Here is a 15,014-nt window from a genome sequence, read left to right as displayed (position 1 = left end):
CCCATCATTGAATATCCCCCTTCTTCTATGCCTTCTAGTTCCCAATTACTTGAAAATGTCCAACATGAGTTGGAAAAATTGAAACAAGCTCAGACATTGTATGCAAACAAATATGAGGAGAAGGCGAAAGCCACCATCTTGAAGTTTGCTGACTCAGTCAAAACCTCCAATGTATACATAAATATGAAGAGGATTCTTGATATTTTGATCAAATTGAGAGAAGAAGAAGCCACTTTGGAACCAGTCCTAAATAAGTGGGTGCCTAGAGGTAAAGAGTTAAAGCTCATGTGTTCTACCCATGCAGATGCAGAAGAGAATGACAATCTAAGGTCCACATGTGAGTTTATAAAAGAGATGAATATTCTTTCAGTGGAAGGAGCAGGTATAAAAAGAAAAGCCCAACTTTATAGGAAAGAATATTCAAATCATAAATTTGAAATGTTTCCGAGAGGTTTCATTGGTCCTGTCTAGCTAAAGGAAGAGAAGACTTGGTTAAAGGAGGTGGACCACAATTTGTCCCTAAGGATCAATCAGATTATTAGTACTGATGACACATCCTTATTTGTCCAAACAATTGAGGAAATTGAAAAAGTGAAATCTCATTATGGTTTCAGAGAAACAGAGATTGGGCATGTACGAGTCACTTGAAAGCGGCTAGAAGATATGAAACAGAAGATTGCTAGTTTTACTTGGCCTAGTGATGATGTGTATCAGGAGTGGAAAGATAAGTATATGGGACAGAAAGAAGATGCTCAGGAGCAGTTACAAGAGGTTGCAATAGAACAACAAGCAGAGGCAGCCGCAGATGTTGAAAAGGACTTATAACCGCTTCTTGAAAACGACCGATTGTTTCTAACAAACTTTCTTTTGAAGGGTCCAAAGCTTGTATGCATCCATACTATTATAAATGGATACTAGGACTCCTAAAAAAATGATTGCAAGTAATTGTAAGAAAACGCTACAGAAATTTATCTGAGCTTTTTTCTAGTCTTATGGAGAATACTCTGAGTTTTGTAATATTTTCTCAAAATTAATATCAATATACAGACTAGAAATAGTGTATATACATAAATGTGCATAGCAGTCATAGGGCAAGTCATGTCAAATGTGCAACTCAATACAATAAATAATCTTAGTTTGTAGCCCTATAGCATCATAATGCAGTCCTTGACCAAGTATGCATACAAGAAACATTTAGTTCTATTAAGGCACAAGCATCAAAGTCAGAGGTTATGACAACTAGTGAAAAACACCAAGAACAAAAAGTTTAGTCTCAAGAATTAGGAGTTGTAATAAAAAAACTTACAAGGATGAGGCATATTCATAACTTTTGCAGTCCCACCTTGGATATCAACACTAGAAGCAACTCATATTGTTCGTGTATAGACAAGACAATATGGGAGTTCATTATACCCAGCAACTCGTGGTGTTGTTGTTCATGTTGGCTCTGTTGGACCCTGCAATTAAGATTCAATATACATTATTCAATAAGATTAACTGTGCAACATAATGAAATATTGAAAGGTGTGTTACCTTGTTGAGCTTCACTTGGTTTCGAGAATAGTTTATATTTCTCTACTTAACAGAGCCAACCATGTGAAGGTGGAAGCTCATTTGCCCCCCCCCCCCTAACATCACTCTAAATTCCCCGTTAACATCTTATAACATTCATTCAGTAATTCTTTCTACCATTAATAAAATATAGCATTCATTCATTAATATCACATAACTTTCATTAACACATAACATTGATTAACATTAATTAACATGCAACATTCATCAATATTAATTAACACATATCATCCATAACCATTAATTAGCTCATAATTACATTCACTAACACATAAAAATCAGTCATTATCAAATAGTTAGATTACAATCATTTCTTTCTTTGTTTTTTCTTTTAAGCTATGAAAAGACTAAGTGGAACATCGGTGTCTTCATCATTTCCCCCTCTGCAGATGTTCCGCCAACTGCTCGTGATCTCAATGTATGCCTAGTCCTATACTGAGGATGAGGACACTGAAGCGAAGGGGGGTCCTCTGCAGTAACAAAGAAATGGGTTAAATTCAAAACAAAAAAATTATTATTGTTACAAGTATTTCATTAATTTAGAGAACATAATTGTTGTGCTCTTTACCTGATGGGGCCACATCATTTTGTGTAGCCTCAACCTCAACATGCTGAAAACCATGATCCTCTTCACCTGAGTGGGGAACATCACATTCTTCAGGTTGTGTACTCAGATCATGCTCCACTTGCTCACCACCGACTACATGCTCTAAAATATTAACAAGAAAGGTTACATTAATTACTACTCTAATTACAAATTAAGATGTTTAATTGTATTAATAGCTAAATAAATAAATTTGAATAGCAAATGAATACCTCCACTACTGGGATGCACATCCGGACCTTCATGTGTAGGTGGTGTTTCACAATTAGTAGGATGCATTCCAATGACATGCACATTGTTATCATTGCTTGCTTATTTAAAACAAATATAGTCACTTTATGTTGGAACTCAACATCAATTAGATTATTGGTAAAGTATTCAATTTGAAACAACTTCCATTACCATATTTACCTGTGTGACAGATGCACTCGAATGTTGTGTATGCCCACTCAATTCTCGTAGCCGATCAGCCATGGCTGAATAGCCTTGCTGGTAGGCAATTCTCTTGTCATCTTCTGTGGGCACTCTATTGAATTCAAAGCCCTGCATTTTTGCTTGGTACCATGAATTTTGCTTGCATCGTTTGATAAAAAAAAAACATTTGCAATTTATTAATATTTTGAGACAATATGGGAGTTTACATGAGATACTTACAATTCATGCAGCAAGTTTCATGTAACCACCAGAGCCGAGTTTGTGTTGCCCATGCTTTTCTTGCCTTGCCTTGGTTGCCTTTGACGTGTCACTCAGTCTATAAAAAGTTTGAAATATGTTAGATTATATAAATATAAAGAGTAATTAATTAGTACATAATTACATTCTTAATAGTATCTCGTACCTTGTTCTAGCATCTACTGGTGTATTTCCTTTTTTCCTTTCAATTCTCTCTTTGGCATCCAAAATCAGGTCCTTCCACTCCCTCTCTGGAATCATGGGGGGACACTCATACTTTAGGTTCCTCTCCAAATGGGTCCTGTATTGGTCCCTCACATACTTTAGATATGTGCCAGCTTTTTCAAGGAGCTTGGTTTTGTCAAAGGTGTCATTTCCAAACCACTCAACCATTTGGTTTGTCAATTCATCTTTTAACCTTTTTCCTTGGTCATTCCACCTTTTAAAGCAAAAAAAAACCTATTAGATTCAGAAATGAACTGAAGCTACATTTATTACACTTCAATAAATGGATCAAAGGAAAAGTATTCTAGCAATGATATGAAATCAAAAGTGGATAAGGGTTAGTTCACATATGATGTACCACCTTTTACGTATGGTGGGCCCAAATATCTGCAATGCAATGTCACTAAGATGTTTATAGAAAATATCATTGTCTGCAAAAAATTCATGGGATCAATATTAGTCCAAAATGAGTGATCATAAAGTAAATTACAATTAGAGTATATATAATAATAATTTTAAAGTACCTGGAACCTTTTGTATCTTTAAGGGAAGCATTTCTTCGTCGCTCACCATGAATGTGGTCTGCAATGTTCCTGTACTAGCAATACGAGAAGATCCAAGAAATGACGCTATGTTATCAGTAGTAGTCGCCTCTGGCACATCCTCACGTGCATCTCCTCCTACAAAAAATGAATCCACTATGAAATGGCATTAGAATTCAAGAAAGAACGCTTGAAGGGAAATAAACACATGATAGAAGATAGAGAAAAAGAGGGATCTACCAACAGTGGGCAGGCCAATATGACGTGCACTAGAGGATGTCTACATGCTATGTGTTGCCGACATTGCATCGGCAATATAGGTGAGGGTGAGCTCTAATGAGGCAGCGTTGGCATTTGGACAGTAACATTGACAGCACCTAAAGAATAATACATTAAATATATGAAAAGTGCAAGAATTGTAAACAAGGATGAACCTTTATTTTGAAAATTGACAGTATCAAGTATGATGTGTTTTGGGTACTCAGAGTGATAAGCCAAGCAAGTGATAATACAAGAAAATCGTCATCACCTGATCCTACAACACCCTGATCGTAGGAATGACTTTCATGAGGGTGGATAAATTGTTGTAAAAACAATACGTACATATTTTAGTTAATGACATAAAAAGAGAATAAAATATAAACCATTATTGAACTTTTGTTATAATTAAAGATTTCATTACTGCTTACTTGCAAGTTTTCTATTGTCTTATACAATAATTCCACCCTCTGTCGTATCTCATCAATGGTAGGATGCACGGCTGCCAAAGCAACAATCTCTTTTCTAATTTTTATAAGAGGCATTTTAAAGAATTTCACAAGGTCTATGGGATCTTTAGGGTCATCATTTCTTAACCCTAATGATTCCACATCCATAGAAAGCTACTTAGGTACTACAACTCCCTTTCCCTTTCCCCGAACATCCGTATGTGTCAAGAATATCATTAACAATTACAAAATTAGTATAAATCACTAAAAAAAAGAACATAATAATGTAACAGTTTGCTTCTACCTAATTTGTACAATTAATGAGGTTTACCTGCTCGGTAGAAGTGTTGCAAGGTACATCTCTATTTGCAATATGTGATGGATCCATGTCGGCCTGTGACAAAGAAAAAATATAAAAAACGTTAGCGAAATTACATCATACACAACGCGAACAACATGAACTTTGTAGACAAAAAGCGTATTAAATAATAAAAAGATGTTGTCATCAAAATCATTGTAAATTTTGTAATTCCTTACCTTTAATTTATGTAGACTATGGAAGATCCTCAGCTAAATGGTCACATAAATAGTCACATAGCTAATAAACAATCCAATTTCCATAAATAAACACAGTTTAAAAATTGTCACATAAATAGTCACACCCCCTATCTCCATCTCTGTATTAAAAGGTGCATCATGAATTAATTATGTAATGGCATTAGAATTCAAAACAGAATGAATTAATTATGTAAAAAAAATTCTATCAAGAAGTCAATATTCAATAGATAATATACTAATCGCATTCCTCATATATTTCATTCCTCATCATCATGAACATCAAGGTCATCATCATCATCATCATCATCATCATCATCATCATCATCATCATCGTCATCATCATCGTCATCATCGTCGTCATCGTCCTCATCACCATCATCATCATCATCACCATCATCACCATCACCGTCATCATCATCATCATCTTCTTCTTCTTCTTCTTCTTCTTCTTCTTCTTCTTCTTCTTCTTCTTCTTCTTCTTCTTCTTCTTCTTCTTCTTCATCGTCATTGTGAAATTGTTGATTGTGATCATCATCCACTTCATCTTCTACTTCTTTGGTATCTTCTTCTTCCATCACATTATACTTTATCGGCCTTCCTCTTGGATCATGTCTAACAACAAATGACCAACCCGGTTTATGTGGAACCTTTGACTAAAATACTTGCTCACATTGGCTTGGAAGAACATAGGGCTCATCCCCAACTAGTTCAAATGACCTTGTATTTAGCATTATAAAACCATTATCATGTTCAATAACAGTTCTATCAAGATCATTTTTATTCAATCGTAGCCTGTACCATTTGACGACAAACAAAACTAATTTGAAGGAATTAAAGTCACACTCAAGTATATCATCCAAAATGCCATAGTATCGATTTTGAGACTGTTGAGGATGAATGTCATTTCTCGATGAAATATTTGTCACCTCAAAGACTGCAGTGATGCCAGAATCACAAGTTTTCTTTGTGTCATCCAACTTTTTTATGCGAAATTTATGACCATTGCAGCACATAGCATTGTGGTGTTTGACCTGCGATATGTCAAACATGTAAAATTTATTACATTGTGAGTTGATAAACATATGGGTGATTAATAAATTTATACGTACCAGTTTATCTCTTAAACCATATGCTTAATCAATTTCCCTTTGCATAACATTGGAATCTCCATTACGATGTGCTTCTTTAACCAATGAAGCCACACATTCCCATGTTAACGTGTGTCCAGAATGTTGAAAATGTTCAATCCATACCGTCATCCAATCAAGATTGTTTGCAATATACAAATGTAGTGCATCCCACTCTCGACCAACTGTACAAAAAATAAATAGACATCTTACAATCGATTTATTTTGAAGATTAAGAATTAATTAACTACAATAACATCTTATAATGACCTCTCACTTTCCTCAATCTACCTTTCCCCATCAAGTACTCCCCTTCGAATTTCTTAATGGTGTTGGGATCCCAAATGCGATCCACGTGGATCTTTGCTGCAAACTTAGAAAGATATTCAGAAATGTACACCATAGTCTAGTATACCATATATCCCTCCACCATAGAACCCTCAGGATGTGCTCTTTGTCGAACCAAAGCCTTCAAAAATTTCAAGTGCCTCTCAACCATCCACATTGACCTAGTGTGTACAGGTCCACACAATTCAATCTCCTCAACTTGGTGTATGAGGTAATGTTCTTGTGCATTGAAAAAAGCTGGAGGTAGACACTTTTGCATTTCACACATTAAATGAGGAATTTTTCTCTTCCAATATTTTATATCGTCTTTATGGATTTCTTTACATGACAACCACCTACAAGGTATTCAAGACGCAAAAAAATATATTACATAAGAAGTAAAACAAATCGCAAATATAATATCTATACAATGAACTAAACAAATATCACTACTTACCTTATGTATTTTCCAAGATCATATATGACTTGTTTGACATTATTGTTGAAGCCATCTGGGAGAGATAGAGGTAGAACGTACTGCAACAATTATAAAATTGTCTTTTCATTTTTTTGTAACATAAAGAAAAGTACATGTACGCTCAGTACTTAAATACATACTAAAAACACAAGAACATGAATTACCTTAATGAAGGTATGCCAATCATGTGTTTTCATCCCTAGCCCAAATTCACTTTTCTTTGATATGAGATTGTTTATGTTCGCAGCAAATCCTATGGGAAATCGAATTTTTCGTATGACTTCTTTTATAGCATTTCTTTGCTGGTCCATTAATAACCAAGGAAGCTCACTTATATTAATCTAGTCTGCATGGCTATTTGATTGAATGGCATTTATCATTGCATGATTGGAATCCTGAATGTCACTACATATTTTCACAATTTTTTCTTTGTCACGCCTTCCATCCAATATTTTCCATAATGTCTCTGTTATATTCTTTCCAATATGCATACTATCAAACAAATGAACAATTTGTAACTGCTCGTAGTAGGGCAACCTACTAAATTGTCGGGGATAACTTTTTATTCCCTTAGGAAGGTGGTCATTTATGCCTTCACGACCTTCATGATCATCAATCACATCATCAGTAAACAAAACAAAATAGAAAAGATGTTTTATGACAAACCAATAGATGGAATGGCATTACCTTGACGATTAATTCTATTATATTCCAACTTCCACAGGTGAGGTGTCATTCTTCATGGCTTTCATGTATTCTCTTCTTTCCCATTGAAAAGATGTTTTTCAGTATTTCGATACTTATGATTTTTGTGGAGAAAGTGCCTATACTCATCAAACACCTGCTTTCCTAAACTTTTTGAATGACGAGATTTCATGTTTGGACCACAAACAGGACATGCAAATTTTCCCTTTGTTTGAAGACCTACAAGATAATGTATAATTGGATTAAATATGATAATTTTTTGAATTATAATGTTCATGCACAACTTAAACACTATAACATACCACAAAAATGTGTTAGCCCTAGGGCATCGTGTATTGTCCATAGAAGCATCGCACAGAATTGAAATTGTCTTTGTCCTATTGGTCTAGAGATGTCATACATAGTGACACCATTCCATAACTCTAGCAACTCGTTGATAAGAGGCTTGATATATACATTCATATCTTTAACTTGGTACTTACCTAATCATATGAACAAAAACATTACATAATTATTATGACCATTTTACTACAATATTTATAATTAAATTTAGATGACTATATTTAAATGATAAAATACCTAGAACAATCATTGCCAACACTATGTGCTCCCTCTTTATTGACATCCATGGAGGAATATTATTGTTGATAACAAAAACAGGCCACACTGAGTAAATAGATCTCATCTCTCCAAATGGATTGACATCGTCCGCTGCCAATGAAAGCCTGAGATTATGAGGTTCTTCTTTAAAGTGTGGCCACTTTTCCTCTATGTCCATAAATGTTGAACCATCTGAAGGCATTCGAATAATTTCATCTTGACTTCTATTGCGTGCATGGTAATCTATAAATTGTGCCAAGCTAGTGCACTTGAATAATCGTTGCATACGTGGAATAATGGGAATATAGCGAAGAACCTTGTGAGGAACCCTTTATGTTATTTGATCTATTCGATATCTACTGATATGACATTCAGGGCATTCAGTTTGAAATTCATGTTTTTTATGATATATAATATGATCATTGGGACAAGCATCTATTGCTTGATACTCCATTCCAATATCTTTCATAACGGCAAATAATTCTCGGTATGAGCGAGGTAGAATATTTGATGGTGGTAACAAAAACTCACCTATCAATCTATAGCAACAAAATATAATTTGTTATAATAAAGAATATTAATGGTACAACATGATTCACAGTTTATTATGACATATATGACATGCCTTTAACATACATGACATTGTTATGTTGGATAAACCATTCATAACCTTCAAGTTCACCAACAACAATATAGCGGAGAGAAGAGTTGCTTGCGAGCCTTCATAAAGGGCCTCAGATGCCTTCTCAAGTAGAGGGACATCATGAACAACATCAAGGTCATCTTCATCATCATGATCAGCTGCGTGAGTACTAAATGAGTCATGGATCTATGTATTTGTACCATCATCTTCAATTGTGTTTTCTGGCTCATGATCGTCATCTTCCATGGGATCATTATCTTTAGCTTCGATATTCACACCTCCATGTTCATCCACTTCGAAAACCATATTCTCAGGGTTGTGTTGATCCATACCATGTGCTCTGGGGTGCTCGTCCTATATAAAATTGATATACATAAATAAACCGTGATCATGATCTCATCATCACGTTATTTATTATGTATATAAATTGTCAAAATGATATAATGAAAAACTTACCAATGGATGATAATCATGTCCACCTTCAATGTGACCATGCAGCCTACAATGTTTCTTCGTTGTTTTGATTAGAAGTCTTCTGGTCTTTAACCCCTTACAAATTTTGCGTGGACAATAACATTTTCCATCACCTTTTCTTTTCAAGTTAGACCACAATCTACCAATTGTCTCCTTATTTTTTTGTTTGTTGATATTGTCTGACATGGTCTTTCTTCACAAGCAAGAAAATAGAAATTATTGTCTGACATGGTCTTTCCCTCAGGAGCTGGCAGATCCTGCTTCCATACTTTAATTCTATTTTCTCAAAGGACAATCCTAAAAATCCATGCATTGCAAACAACTTTTTACACCTTTGTTGGTTATGGTGGCATCACAGAGAGTTTACATCAATAAATGAAGAACATGCCAATGCTTTTATTGCAACAGTAGAAGTTTATCTCTTATTCAATATCTCTAGTGAAACCCCCATGATCTCTTGTTGGAGTATAATTTGTTATATTCTAGAAAGGGTCTTGTCCTTTGTTGATTGGATATTCATCTACCTCAAGAAATAACTATTCTTTTATCCAACAAGAAGTGGAACTAAATGAAGATCTAGCACCATGAAATTAATCCTCAAAAGGATTACTATAGTTAGTTTTGGTAGATAATGATTTAGGTAAAATACTAATGTGGCTTTACGAGACATTATGTACTAGCTTAGCATACTCTAACAACTTTGGTGCGACATGCTACATCCAATTAGGTCTCCATCGGTATCTCTATTGTGTTTATGGATTAGGATTCAATGTACTCTTTTTATACATAGATTTTACTTTCAACTAAGGAGGTTTGTATGTACTTACTTGTCTTTCAATTGTATCCCTATTTCAAGAATTTCTTCTATCAACAAATCATTTGTTGTAAGTTGTACAAGTGGAAGCTTGAACATGCCTTCCATGCTAGCCTTGTTGATACGTTCAACACCATCTTGTGCAACAAATCTTTAGAACTCCATTTTTCCGAATTGAAGAGTTAGTAGGGACAATCTAGGACACTTACAGAGGTTTTGCAAGAGAGATAAATAGACCTAAATATTATGGCTTAATAATGATCAATAGGTAAACAGATAAGAAACTCTCAATATCAAAATGATTTTCTCGATTGTCTTTACTAGAAATGGATAGATCTGCTAATAATGGCTTCATGACTGTATGTCAACTTTAGACTCAATCCAAGAAGAGCTATAACTAATATGCAATATCTATATTTAAGATCTCTATAATATAACAATCCCATAATTATGTTTCCACGCATCTATACCACAACACAAACATCATGCTAGTGTTCAGCCATAGCAATTGATATCGTAATTATAGAATGTGAAATATGCACATAACTATGAATAAAGATTAAGAAAAAGAAAGAAAGATGCTTATTGCAAACATAAATGACTAATGGACAATAATTGAATTCATTGTAGATAGTTTTGAATATCAAATTCACTTATTTGTGTGCATTTAGTAACTCATGTACTTGTGGCCAACCATTTATCTCTTTCATAAATTAAACACTTATTAATAACATTAAATGGCTGAGTAATTATGTTTTAGTTGAAATTGAAAATAAAATATTTTATTTTAGGACAGCTCACACTATTACCCTATCATATTTTAGACTCTCGGTTTTGTTAGTAGTGGTTTGATGTCTTTGGAGCTGATCATTGCATTTCTTTAGTTACGTTTGCCAGCCTACTCCTAGTGTGTGCCAAAATGGGAGCTTTGGAACAGGGTATGGACATCCATCAAAGCGTTGCAACTGCACAAAATGGATTTGTTGAGAAGGCTTTAGAAACTTTCAAGCAAATGCAATCAGCAGGTGTAAAGCCAAATTCCACAACCATTGCTACTATCCTCCCTTCCTGTGCCAAAATGGGAGATTTGGAACAGGGTATGGACATTCATCGAAGCATAAAGGATAGAGAAATTTTTTTAGATGTTGTAGTTTTAACTGGCTTGGTAGACATGTATGCAAAATGTGGAAGCATAGACAAGGCACGTGAACTATTTGATAGAATGCCTGAAAGAAATGTTGTCTCGTGGACTGCAACGATTGCTGGATATGCACAAAATGGATTTGTCGAAAAGGCTTTAGACGCTTTCAAGCAAATGAAATTGGAAGGCATAAAGCCAAATTCCACAACCTTTGCCAGCATCCTCCCTGCCTGTGCAAAAATGGGAGCTTTGGAATAGGGTATGGACATCCATCAAAGCATAATGGATAGAGGAATTTTGTTAGGTGTTGTACTTGCAAATGCCCTGCTTGACATGAATGCAAAATGTGGAAACATGGACAAGGCTCGTGAATTGTTTGATACAATGCCACAAAGAGATGTGATCTCATGTGAACAATCAACACGTGTGTATACGGGAGGAAGGGATTGCTGATACAAAACTGAACGCTCACTCCTCAATCACAATTCTATGGTTTTACGAGATTAAACTAGGACAATTAACCACCACATGTATATTTTTTGCAACATGAAATTAAAAACTAGGAAAATTTGAATCTACCTCCTGCATGGGATTTCCTTCGACACAAGTTTGATGTTCTTGGGGGTTGAAGTCACCACGGATGCCTACGCGGGATTGCAATTCACAAATGAATTCCCTGCCTCTTTTTTAATTTTGTAATGGCCACTGTCGTCGGAATTATGACAAACTCGAGCACTTTTTTGAAAAAAAGAAAATTCTCATTTCTAATGCCTTCTTCGTCGAAACCAAATGGGTAATTGTCGTCGGAATTACGATGAATGCAGGAATTTTTTCAAAAAAAAATCAAATTTGGCCACAATATACCTTCTCCGTCGGAAACCTCAATCGGAAATCTAGTCCAAATGTATTAGTGTAAGATGAATGCAAACAATCTAGAGCAACCCTAAAGAGTACTTCCTCATGCCATGAATCATGCAAAAGTGTGATTTCCTTTCTCTTTCTTTTTATCTCATTTATCATTATTTCCTTTAGGGGTTGTATTTTTCATATGTGATTATCATTTCTTGCAATGGTATGTTCTTATGACTAATCCCTCTTGGGGTGTATGTGATACTTTTTTTCTCTCTTCTCTTAGAAGATTACTACTTCTTGAGACATGTATTTTATAACTACTAATGCCTTTTCTTGCATGTGTTCATGTAAGTTCATTGGGCATTTGCTTATGTTTAAATCCCTCTCTAGAGATTGTGTAAGCTCTTCTCATTGTCTCTACAATTGGGGGGCAATGATTTCTCTCTCTCTCTCTAAGGATCCACCCTTTCCTATGTTGTGGAAGGTGTGAGTTTCATTACTTGATGTCATTCCTTGTGTGAAATCATTGTTGTTTGTTCAAGGGTTCTCTCTTATACAAGAGGTGTAACTCCTTGACTACAACCTCTTTCACACTTGGTAATGTACATCTATAATAAATTCACCCATCACTAGGGTGCCCAGAGAGGACCAGGGTTCCTAGAGAGGACCAAAGCACCCAGAGAGGACCAGGGCGAAGGATCAGAGCGCCATGCCCTTGTCCTAGTGATTTCTGCTCAAATTTGATCTTCAGGACTGTGTCTGTGTGCTCTGTCAGACTTGAAATTTGCAGCAACGATCGGATCTTGTACCTACACCTACAATTGAAAATAGGGTTTTGGGTGGAGCTATATAGGGCTTTGCCTTAGTCAAACCCCTATTTTGGTGATTTCCACCTCAACAAATAGTGATTATTATAGTAAAATAGTGTGTGCGTGAATTTTGTGTGTGTGCAAGATCCTAAGATGAATGCAAACAATCTACAACAACCCTAAAGAGTACTTCCTCATGCAATGAATCATCCCAAGTGTAGAGACAGTGAGAAGAGCTTACACAATCTTCTAGAGAGGGATTTAAACATAAGCAAATGCACAATGAACTTACATGATCACATGCAAGAAAAGACATTAGTAGGTGTAAAATACACACCTCAAGAAATGGTAATCTTCTAAGATAAGAGAGAAAAAAAGCATCACATACACCCCAAGAGGGATTAGTCATAAGAACATACCATTGTAAGAAATGATAATCACATATGAAAAATACAGCCCCTAAAGGAAATAATGATAAATGAGATAAAAAGAAAGAGAAAGGAGTGAAATCCTTGCTCCCCAAGTAAGAAGAACAAGGAGGAGCGTTACACATCTTCTAATGGTGATTATTTTCAAGCGATATGCCTTCCTAATTGAACAAATCCTCTGAAGGAAGGGACATGTACTTCATAGGAGATCATTCCATACCAGTGGCATATCATACTTTTAAATAATCAAAACCATAAAAGAGGTAACTTTTCCAATAGAATTAAGAGAAGAAGAAGAAGTGTATTACTCATTAAAGAGGCTCCTCTTCAAACAAAAAGAAAAAACCAAAGAACAATTATATGCTCATATGAGAATAACTGTATACAAGAAAGGAGATCTAATAATGAATAATGCATTAAGATAGAGAAAGATCCATTAAAAAAAGAAGGGAAGTGAATTTCGTGTTGCTACCCCAAAGTATTTAAAATTGAAACAATACCACCACAAATAATAGAGAGCCCCCAGTTAAGTTGACTAGTTATGTCATAAGGTGAAGAGAAACATGAAAAGAAATAGGTGCTAAGGCACTATGTTTTTGTCAAGAAAGACAGCTAGATCTATTGTAAGACAAATTCATGCATGATCGTATTGCTTTTGAATAAATTTCTTAAATGCATGACATTTTCCAAGAGAATATGAATATGTATCATGAAAAATGAAATATTCCTCACCTTTCACTTGCTTAAGATTCTCATTTTGGTGTTTAGGAGGAAAGGAAATGTTCTTATCATATTTCAATCTCCAATAGATTCTTTTAGCTAGTCTATCAAGATGATAAATGTGTTTTAATTCATTGTCTTGACATGAAGGAGAAGAATTATTAGAAGGAGAAGAATTATTAGAAGAAGAAGGATTATTATCCACGATCTTAATTCTGCCACTATCTATCCTCTTAAGCCCCCTTTTTTATTCAAGGACACAAAGATGGGACTTCCTCATGCAATGAATCATCCCCAAGTGAGAATCTAGACCAAGATCATAAATGTCCTCCCGCCTCCACTTATTCTAACTACATACACGTAAAATTCTGCTACACTAATTAAATAAATATTTTATTTATTTTATCCAAAGCCATCTATTAATTAAATAGATTTTTATTTATTTAATTATTTCACTAATCCTCTTCTAACCTTTCTCCATGTAAATAAATATTTTTTTAATTTAAATTATCCTTTTCCTAAATTAAATAAATATTTTATTTATTTGTTTGGCCTCACCTCTTCTATTAAATAAATAAATTCATTAGCTTTTTCCCTCCATGACACTTCTCATTCATCTCTTAATTTACCTTTAACCGCCTCTCCAATGTTTCCCTATTTCCTATACCTACCCTTTAATCTAAGTCAACCATTTATCATTCCACCTCTTAATCCTAGCCCTCCATTTCTAGGGTATTCTCTATAAAAAAGAACCATTTTCCTATCCTCCATACCAATCAATCATTCTAGCAAAGTGTTTACAGTCTGCCTAATTGCATACACAGCCACAATTTGTAATCTATTGAGCTCTTGTGCATGCATAAAATCTGAGAGCAACCATAATGAATCAAGCAAGATCCTGAAGATCAAACCCTAATGACCATGTGAAGGTATAATTTCATATTTGTTGTTTTGCATTTTTTTAGGCTCTTCATTGTTGTATGGTGGATTGATTGTAGAACTAGGTTTAATACATG

At 34.8% G+C, this 15,014-nt stretch overlaps 1 pseudogene; it reads right to left on the bottom strand.

Annotated features, from left to right (window-relative positions):
- LOC131860418 (purple acid phosphatase 22-like) overlaps positions 1–15,014 on the bottom strand; it is a 44,671-nt pseudogene that overhangs the window by 12,219 nt on the left and 17,438 nt on the right.

This window comes from Cryptomeria japonica, chromosome 11 (assembly GCF_030272615.1).
Source record: "Cryptomeria japonica chromosome 11, Sugi_1.0, whole genome shotgun sequence".
NCBI lineage: Eukaryota > Viridiplantae > Streptophyta > Pinopsida > Cupressales > Cupressaceae > Cryptomeria > Cryptomeria japonica.
The sequence above is the reverse complement of the archived record's forward strand: the minus strand, read 5'-3'. Positions and strand labels throughout refer to the sequence as shown.